The sequence below is a fragment of the Zea mays genome, chromosome 4 (genome assembly GCF_902167145.1).
Source record: "Zea mays cultivar B73 chromosome 4, Zm-B73-REFERENCE-NAM-5.0, whole genome shotgun sequence".
Taxonomy (NCBI): Eukaryota; Viridiplantae; Streptophyta; class Magnoliopsida; order Poales; family Poaceae; genus Zea; species Zea mays.
Window position 1 is genome coordinate 155,689,793 of NC_050099.1, and position 9,882 is coordinate 155,699,674.

The following is a 9,882-nucleotide window of genomic DNA, read 5'->3' on the forward strand; positions in this document are numbered from 1 at the left end:
TCTTTAAATCAAAATCAGATCATATTTTAACTTTTAGGACTTAAATGTTGGACTTATTGTTCGAACATGAGTCATATAACCAACTTAACCTAAGAGCATCCCCAATAGACCCTAATACCTCTAATATCAATCCTTAATTTAGGGGAAAATTAAAAAAGGGCTATCCAACAGAACCCTATCAGTAGGCCCTATCTTTCCGCACGCGAAAGTCTCTCCTTCCGTGCGAAATTTTTTGCCATGGCTTCTCCCCATCGCTTTTTTCACCGTTTTCCACGCGAGAACCATGCCCTGCGTCCGTCAATGAGTCTCTCGTCATCCTCAACTACCTCGAGGAGGCCTCCCCCATGCAGCTAGGCTCCTATTCACCACCGACTCTACGTGTGTTGTTGTAGAAGCTCAAGAGGCAAGGGAGAGACACAAGCACACAGAGATCACACAGATGATCGGGAACCTGGACGACGAGCTTGGGGACAAGGCCTTCTTCTGCGGTGAGGCGTTAGGATTCGTGGCGGGGATATGGCATGTTTGGTTCATGGCTAACTATCTCACACTTTGCCTAATGTTCATTCGAATTGAAAAACTAACGTTAGACACAAAAGTTAGGCAAAGTGTGGCAATTTAAGCAGCGAACCAAACATGCCCAGCGCCCAGGCTAGCGGTGTGAGCGCGCCGTTGTGCGGAGCGGGAGAGCGTGACCAAGAGCCTTCATCCACCGAAAAAAGTGGACCAGTTCATCATCCTGCTCAGCTCAAGAAGACCTACAACGAGTAGTAGAGCAGAGTAACAAGAGATGATACATGGTTGTGTCTGCCATGTAATTTTTATTTAGGAAGCAGTTGGAGTACGAACTTTGTTGTATGTATTAAGATTTTTAGAGAGATCTTAATCTAAAGGTATTGTAAGATTAATTTTTTTAGGAGTTGTTGGAAATGCTTAACATACTTAATTCTCCGCCCTGGGTGAGACTGAGCCAACAGCCACAGCCAAGGATGATATCAGCAACTTTCCGGGACCTTTATTTGTTAAGTTCGATATTGCTAACCGTACACATAAAGCTGGGCCATGCTAGGCCGGCGGGTTTGCTCGACTTTTTTATCGCGTTGCTCACAAAAGTCCACGTCATTTTTACTGTTTTTTGTATCCTTCCTCACTCCCCAATCTGACTCCTAAATGCAATGATTTCTCTCATGATGACAGCGCTCGCTGCCCCTCTACTCTCCTCCTCTCTCTCTCTCACCCTCCTTTATAGACGCCAACAGACCGTCGTCGTCCCCACTAGCTCTGGCCTCTGGCGTCCCCCCCCCCCCCCCCCCCCCCCCCCCCCCCCCCCTGAAACAAGCCGAGTCTTGCGAGGGGAGAACAGGAGAAAGAAAAGGCCGGATCCTGATTCCTGAGAACAGGAGGAATTGAAGAAGAAGGCCGGATCCGGAGTCGCATGCAACAGATCACGAGGAAGAAAAGGAGGAAGCTTTCTTACTTTGAGGGGAATGTTGTCTGGCTCGAGGTGCAGAAACACGCAGATCTCATCGAGGTCGTCTTGGTTGTTGTTGATCTCGGACCAGGCTTCATTCCCCTCAAGTAGAGCTCCCGGCTCCATCGATCTCTCTCGTTCTTGCCTCTCGCGCGCATGCATGGTGAGTTTTCTTGGGCATCATCGATGCGGCGACTCGATCTTTCTGTCCTCCTGGCTCGTTTGACTATGGCTCGGGCCTAGATTATGCCCCCCGCGCGCAGACAGAATCATGCATGATTAGGATATGATTATCTCGGCGAGTGTTTCCTGTGTTGTGTACTTGGGTTTCGCGCGGTCAACACATGCAGCAGATTGGTGCAATCATAAGGATTCTTGACCCAACAACACTGTCAACAAATGCATGCTTTCTTCCTTTAAACTATCGCATGGCAATATGGCATCGTCTCCCTTGTTGCGGTCTTTCTTTTCTCCGCCGGCCTGTCCCCACTTCTTTTTCTGATCTCTAGCTGATCTGACAGGAGAAAGATGAGGAGAAAAGGTTGTGTATCATCGCTATCCCTTTTCGCATGCATGAAGGATCTTCTTATCTTCTCTTTTGCTTACCTTTCTCTCTCCTAGACATGACTTCTTTGTTTCTAGTTCATCTTAATCTAAGAGATTTGTTGGCCAAATCCCCATCTAATTAACGGTGGTCTCATATGTATGATCAGTCTGCATATATATCTCCTGAGTATCAAATGATTTTGCTCATAAATCGATCAATGATCGTACACAAACAAGTGTTTCTAGCTAGTTCTATATGTTAATTTCCACAAATTAGAACCAAGGGCAGTAATCTCAAAGATACTACTGCTCTACATCTACATGTGTTCTTTTCGATTGGGGGCAGACTACAAGCTATTAGGAGTAAACAGATAAAAATATGCTCACCCTTTGGCCTGAAGATTATGGACTATCTATCTCGATATATAGATGCAAATAAATAAATACTGCTGCCATCTACGAACAGATGTCATATATATTTTGTTTTTTCGATCGGAAGGCTAGCTAGGCCAAAAGTTAAGGTTCATGAGTAGTTGTCTCCTTCCCCTTGTTTCCTCATACATCAAAGCAGGACACATGCATGCCACTGATCGTCGTGTCGTCCCATGCATGGAGCTAGCTAGCGAGAGCTCCATAAAGCTGTAACTTTACAACTCTGCCTCCATGCATGTTCTGATTTATATATTCCAACTGCACAGGTTTTTATGAAACATTTCCATGAATGTGTAGCATGCATGCAGTAGAGAGCCTACATATATATATGACATTGCATTTGGATCATATAAAGAGATGTTTTGCGAAATTATTTGGTAGACTGAGCAGATTTGCAGAGAATTGGAACAAGCAGAGAAGACGATGTGCATACAAAACATATTCACATCCAAGTGATCGATGGCATTAACTTTAATTTGTTGGCGACGCTCTCACTTATGAAGCTATGATAGAGATATACAGGTTGTGGTATGGTAGCAGACTGGTCGGCTTGGCCAGTATGTAAAGAGTCAAGTTCCTTATGTACTGGCTAGATACATACGTGGACTATGATAGAGATATACAGGTTGTGGTATGGTAGCAGACTGGTCGGCTTGGCCAGTATGTAGAGTCAAGTTCCTTATGTACTGGCTAGATACATACGTGGACTTTTGTTTGGTTGTTCGCATTAGTATATTCAGGTTAGATATAGCTAGTGTTTGGTTGTTTGAATAAGAACAAAGATCAAATAAATAAATAAATAAATAAATCTTCAATATTTATATAACAAATGTGTTCTAGTTTTGTTTATAAAAATGTTAAGAACATATATCTAAAATCAGTTTAGTGATTGGATATTTGAACTAAGAGATATGGTAAACAAAAAGCTAAAGAGAGTATTTTTGGAATCCTCCTGCATCCGCTCAAACGCAGGTCGCGGGCGTATGTAGTGAGTCTGACCCGACCTCTGAATTTACATGTGCTCGGCTTGGATGCACAAGTCACTCAACCAAACACGACAGCAGATTGAAGATCCACGGGTGCAGGCTAGGCTAGGTGCAGCCAAACAGATGGAGTAGGAGAGTAGGAACGGCGCCTTACAAATGTGTTCTATATATGCTTAATTATTTCTCTTATTCTGTGTGGAATTAATTTTCGAGCGGTTAATCTTGGTGATTACATTCTTGTTCTCACAAGCATTGATGCATATATGTAGCTGAATGGTGCCAGGTTAATGCCCAAATTAATAAAGGATACATGCATGCAGTAGTAGTACTACTGTTTCAGGGCTCCTCATCTTTTCAAGGGATTTCAATTTTTTAAAAAAATTTATTTTTTCTTGAAAAAAATAAAAATCTCTTGTGAAAATAAAGTTGTCAAAGTAGCCGTAACTGTAACTTGTTGGCAGGGACATCCACCAGATAGTTTTCTATATTCACCGGCCAGAAGTACGTTTGCGTTCAACAATTCATGTGCAATGTGACAGGCACCGGTGTCCTTTTTTTATAAAAAAAGAAGAGACACGTAATGCTGCAGTCCTATATGGATCACTAATGTCACAAGTTTACTGCTGAATACCATGTATATGTGTGCATGCAAAAGAAGTACAAGCAAGATCAGCCCGCTGCCCGCATGCGGCCGGCCGGGATTTGTGTTCTCATATATATGGCTGTGTTGTCACTAACCTGTTGCCAAGCGCATGACATGCATGCCCGCTGTACTAATTAGGGATGAAAACGGTCTATAAACACTAAAATTATTACCGTTTTCATATTTTTTATCGGAAACAAAATCGAAAACGGTAACTTCGGAAATGAAAACGATATCGGTATTTCGGAAACATCCAAAACGAAAGTTCGGTGCGGAAAATACACCGTTAATAGTCGCAATCTAAAATACGATCGGTAAACATATCAAACTTCACAATACAACAAAGTTGGCAAAAAATCACAAAGACCACAAGTTCAAAATTCATGATATAACAAGTTCACAATATAACAAGTTCACAAGGATCACAAATTTATAATATAAAAAGTTTATAAAGATCACAAGTCCACAATATAACAAGTTTACAGTATAACAAGTTCATAAAGATCACAAGTTTACAAACTCAAAGTTCACAATTCACAATATCCACTCGATTTAGCTGACATAGCATGCTTACTCATGAAATTTTTTTCCTCACATAAAGAGTTTTTTCATAGCCTCACAGGGAAACCCTAAAATCTAGTGTGTAGAAAAGACAGACCGTCAGCTCTCTATCATTATATATTACTAATACATAACATGTGCATAGAAACGTTAATCTCAACTGCCTTCCAACACCATCTATCCAAAAAAATCTTAAGGCATCCAAAAAATTAGAAAAATAAGTAATCCTTATCTAGAGACGTACAGGCGATGCGAAAAAATCACATGCTGGAAAATTCTGAAAAATTTATGAGACACAATTCCGAAAAAATTCGAAACACAAATCCGGTAATTCCGACAAAACCGGTAACCGAAGGAAATGGTCGGTAAAACACCACGCCGATTCCGATAAAAAATTCCGAAAACCGATTCCGTTTTCGTAAAATATCGTTACCGGTGAATCCGATCGAAAAATTTCGAAATCGATTTCCGGAATACCAAAAAATTTCGAAACCGTTTTCATCCCTACTACTAATCTAGTAGAGAGTATGATCCAAAGAAACATGAAATCAAACAGCTAGCGATTGATAGTAGTCTTCTCTCTGTCTGCTGGCACCAGATTTTTTTAACTTTCTTGGAATGCCACAACTAATTAAAGCAGGTATAGGTTCTGGAAAGTTGAAGTTTCCATGTGGTCGGTAGGGGGCTATAGAGGAATCGACGGCAACTGGTGAAGTGAAGCAGTTGAGCAAGACGGCGTGGCGTCATGCGATGGAATTATCCTTTTTAATTTTAGTAGTATTCAACAAGTACCTTTAATTTATTACATCTCGTGAGGAGGTGACTTGCAGCAAGACATAATTAGGTGTACCAAAAACCCCAAAGTGATGCGCATAGCATAATGGTTTGGGTTAGTTGTACTTACTGTGCACTAGTACTACTCCTCGGTGGAATGCATGGAAGTTTTTAGTAATGTCTTCGTTCGTTCCAATTTATGATACTGCGGTGTTTAAATGTATGTACTTGAGCTAATAGTTAGTTGACTAAAAAAATTCTAGTGAAATTAGCTAACTAAAAAATAGCTAGCTAATTATTAGCTAATTTATTAAAAGCGGTTAATATCTAAACTATTAGCTAAACTGTTTAGATGTCACTTAACCAAAATGCTTAACTTCCTAGGGCCTAAACCGTAGGAAGTTAGAGCTAAACTCTCGTAAGTTAAAAAAACCGTCGGAAGATAGCTAATTCCGTCGGAAGTTATCCTCTCATAACATTTTAGTCGGAAGTTAGATAACTTCCTAGAGCCAAAGTTCCCTCTCGGAAGTTAACGGATAACTTCCTAGAGCCGAGCAGTCCTCTCGAAAGTTAATGTTTGACGCCGTCCGTTCTGCGCTGACACCGTGTAAAGGCTAACTTTCGACCGTTTTAATTGTCCTTTTGGAAGTTAAAATGACCAGCACAAAAATGCAATTTAATTTTCATTATTCACCACATTAACAGCCACATATATCACAATATACCAAAATGACAACCACAATATACCAAAATGACAGCCACAATATACCACATTAACAGCCACAATATACCACAATATATTTAACAGCCACAATATACCACATGTCACATATAAAGTCACAAAAGTCTGGCCAGAACAATCCACAAAAAAATCTCACAAGTTACATCCACCTCGACATAACAATTCATAATAGTCTCACAAGACACAAGTTTCAAGTCTCACAAAACACATAGAATGGAAGTCCACTACTGTCGATCAACATCAGGAATCAGCGAAGAGTGATGCTCGCTACCTCCACTGGCGAACAACGCATTGACAAAGCTAAGCCATCATCTTGTTTCTGCACCGGCAAGGTAGCTGGAGGGGTCTCATATACCTGTACAAATGACATTCATGGAGTTACACCATAATATAACAAGTAAATGATGAAAAATTTGCATACCTGATGTTCGGTAGGTGGAGGTGGAGGTGAAGGCCAAGGAAAATGTATGGGAGGTGGAGGTGGGGGGGCCATCGGAACCTGTATCCCTTGGGCTTGTGCTAGTTGCTACCAAATTGCCGAACACATTAATGTCATTGTTTTAAATCAATACATAACTTAAAATGAAAGATCTTTTTGAACTTACTTGTATCAGTGCTTGCTGTTGTTGAAACTGAGTAGCATAGTATTCTTGTTGCGCAACATGTTGCCTCAAGTATTCCTCCTGAACCCTTTGTCGCTCCTGATGTTGCCTAAGCTCTTCTCGTAGTCGTTCAACTTCTGCAGTATCCTGAGTAGAGCGACGGGAGCTGCGAGCAGCAGAACTCGACGAACCTCCCCTCTGAACCGTCACCTGGCTCCAGTCGATGACGTTATCGAACATCGAGTACCTTCAAACAAGTAACATCACAACAGATTCAAAATAAATGTATTGTACTTAAACCGATGAAACAAGATCAGGTATGTAGAGTCCATACCTTCCATGGGGTTTTCCACCACTTGCATACACAGCCTGAGGATCAATAGGTGCGGTCCTCCACTCATAGTCCGATCCATGCTGACTAGACATCGCCTCACCATATGCAGCCTGCATACAAAAGAACAATGCCATCTTACATACAAAATTTCATATGAACAAAATCTACCAAGCATTTCAAAACACTCACCAGACGATCTATTGCCTTTTGGCTACATAACACATCTGGGTTTGCAGGATCTGGTCCTCTGTGCCCCCTCAGGTATACTTGAACATCACTAGGCACTACACGACTACTAGCTTCTTGTACGTACATTTGACAAACATTATAATCAGAAATTACAGCAAGTCAACTACAATCAACAAAAAATGAAATAAATTGCACTTACCATTCGTTTTGCCAAACAAAAGTGATCATCACCTCCATACTTGTGATACGACTCGGTTCCACGATTGGAACTTTGTCGCATAGACTTTGCCTTGAAATCATCCGAAGCCCAATAACGGCATAAGGCACGCCAAGCAGCATCATTGGCGGCTATCCATGGAATCGAATGCTACGGAAACACAATTCATTTACAAGTAATTGTATCATATACAAGCAACGAAATTTTTTCTAACACAGGCAAAAACATCAATTACCTGAAGAAAATCTTGCTCAGTCATAGAAAGTCCATACTGTGACGCCTCGCTCTTAGTGGCTGCACGTCGTCCTTCACTACTCAACATAGCTTGATTAATCACCTGGATTCGAACATAGTACATCATATCCGCAACAACATCTGTCGCGTTCCTATGGAACACGGAGTGTGCATGCTCGGTATGAGTATCTCCATCAGGCAACTTATAATGTTTCTGAAAAAAGAAACATAGTCAAGAATCCATAATATGAATCAATCATTGAGCTGATAACTTGGTAAGAAGATAGATAAACATACCCAGAAGTCGTGCCAAACTGCACCTTGCGCATTCCCATGTTGCGCGTTAACAGCAAGGCTGTATTGATCCCATCTTGTGACAGGGACCTCAATACCATTCTCAATCACCAATCCAGGCCATCTCATACGACAGATATTGCCCACCACTTTATTTACTTGCCTTACACGATCTTTGCCGGTGAAACTACTATCCACCCAAGCCCTAACAACACAAGCACAATTGTTAAATTCAAAAAATAATTGTTTATCCTCAATGTGTAAGACATAAGAACAAAGCAAAGATGCTCTTACCCATCTCCAGACGGTATTATCTCAACCTTGTTAACTGGTTCTTTAGGAGGGGGGACCCAACTAGTCTTTCGTGGCTTCCGGACCCGTGAAGACCCTCCAACTCCCCCGCTTCCAGAACCTCCTCCACTAGCTCCCCCAACTCCCGACCCTCCATCTCCTGGCCACCCACTTGCATCCTTGGGCCATTCATCCCACCCTCTCTCCGCCTCCCTACCCTGGACATCCTCAACATCTTCCACTTGTATCCCCTCCTCTGTCTCTACCTCATCTTCAGACTCATCCTACAGAACAAAATTAATAATTTAGTTATTCGAAATCATACAAATATTACATTACAAAACAAATATATTGGTTACCTCATCCCTTAGTACGCCAACTATCTGGCCCTGCAACTCTGGAACATGCTCCAACAAAGCTCTACGCCTGCTCGAGCTTGAACTAGTGCCCTGGAACACTAAGTCCTCCTTTCTCCCAAAAATGGAGGCTCTCCTCGCTAGTCCCTTAGCGAGCTGCTTGACCTTTTTAGACATCCTGTTATTAAAACAAAATCAAATTAGTAAATGAGCATAATGTAAATGAACATAAAGTAAATGAGCATAATGTATTGAAATGAACAATTAATAAATAATTACTTTTTAGTCATATTCAAAATCAAGATCAAATTGTTTTCTTCGATTAGATGTTATCTTCTTTGACTTCCGTTTTCGTTTTTTGGGACTTACTACATCTTCAGGATCTCCCACTAATGATTCTGGCAAAACCTCAGTATCTATATTAAAATTGGCCGAAAGTTCATCTTCTTGGAAAATTTCTTCAACTTCCGCCTCGAACCATTCACCCTTGTTGTGTAACTGTTCACGAGGATTAACTTTGTACACTACCCATGTGGCTTCCAGCTTTCTAGATGGATATGGTATGTAGTACACCTGGTCAACTTGGTGAGCAAGAACAAATTTGCTACATGCACTTGTTTTGAGCTCATGTTTGACTTCTACCATGCCAAATTGGTTTTCTATAGTCCCTTGATTGGGATCAAACCAATCACATTTGAAAAACACCACCTTAAGATTTTTGCTCCCAGCGAAGTCGTACTCGAGTATGTCATTAATAACTCCATAATAATTCATCTCTCTTCCACGATCATCGACTGCCCTGCATACAACTGTAGTATTTTTTGTCGCCGCAAATGGACGAGTACATTCAAATTTGGTCGAACGAAAACGAAACCCCTTAATGTCGTAACGACTGTAGCTTCTGACTTTTACGATTGCGTAAGACATCTGAAGCAAGTCCTCGTCTAAATTTGGAATTTTGTCACACTGCCAATCAGATGGTGAAATTAGATTTCTAAAATAAAATATATAAAGTAGAACAAGAGTTTTAGGTTATTTACATAAGCTCGCAACCAATTAATGAAATTGGGCTTCCCATGTCTTCCTCGAAGCGCGTTTTCATACTGCCTCGAGGACAATTTCTCATTAAGTTGCGATTGGAATTCTCTGTTACAACAAGTAAACAAATGAGGTGCGGAACACGATTACTATATAGATACACAAATGACAA

General features: G+C 41.1%; 1 non-coding gene across 1 annotated transcript; it reads left to right on the forward strand.

The window, feature by feature from the left end:
- The first annotated feature begins 1,482 nt into the window (after positions 1-1,482).
- MIR166c (microRNA MIR166c) lies at positions 1,483-1,574 on the forward strand. The gene has a single exon (NR_121045.1). It is a non-coding gene; the product is annotated as a microRNA MIR166c (primary transcript).
- Positions 1,575-9,882: the final 8,308 nt, after the last annotated feature.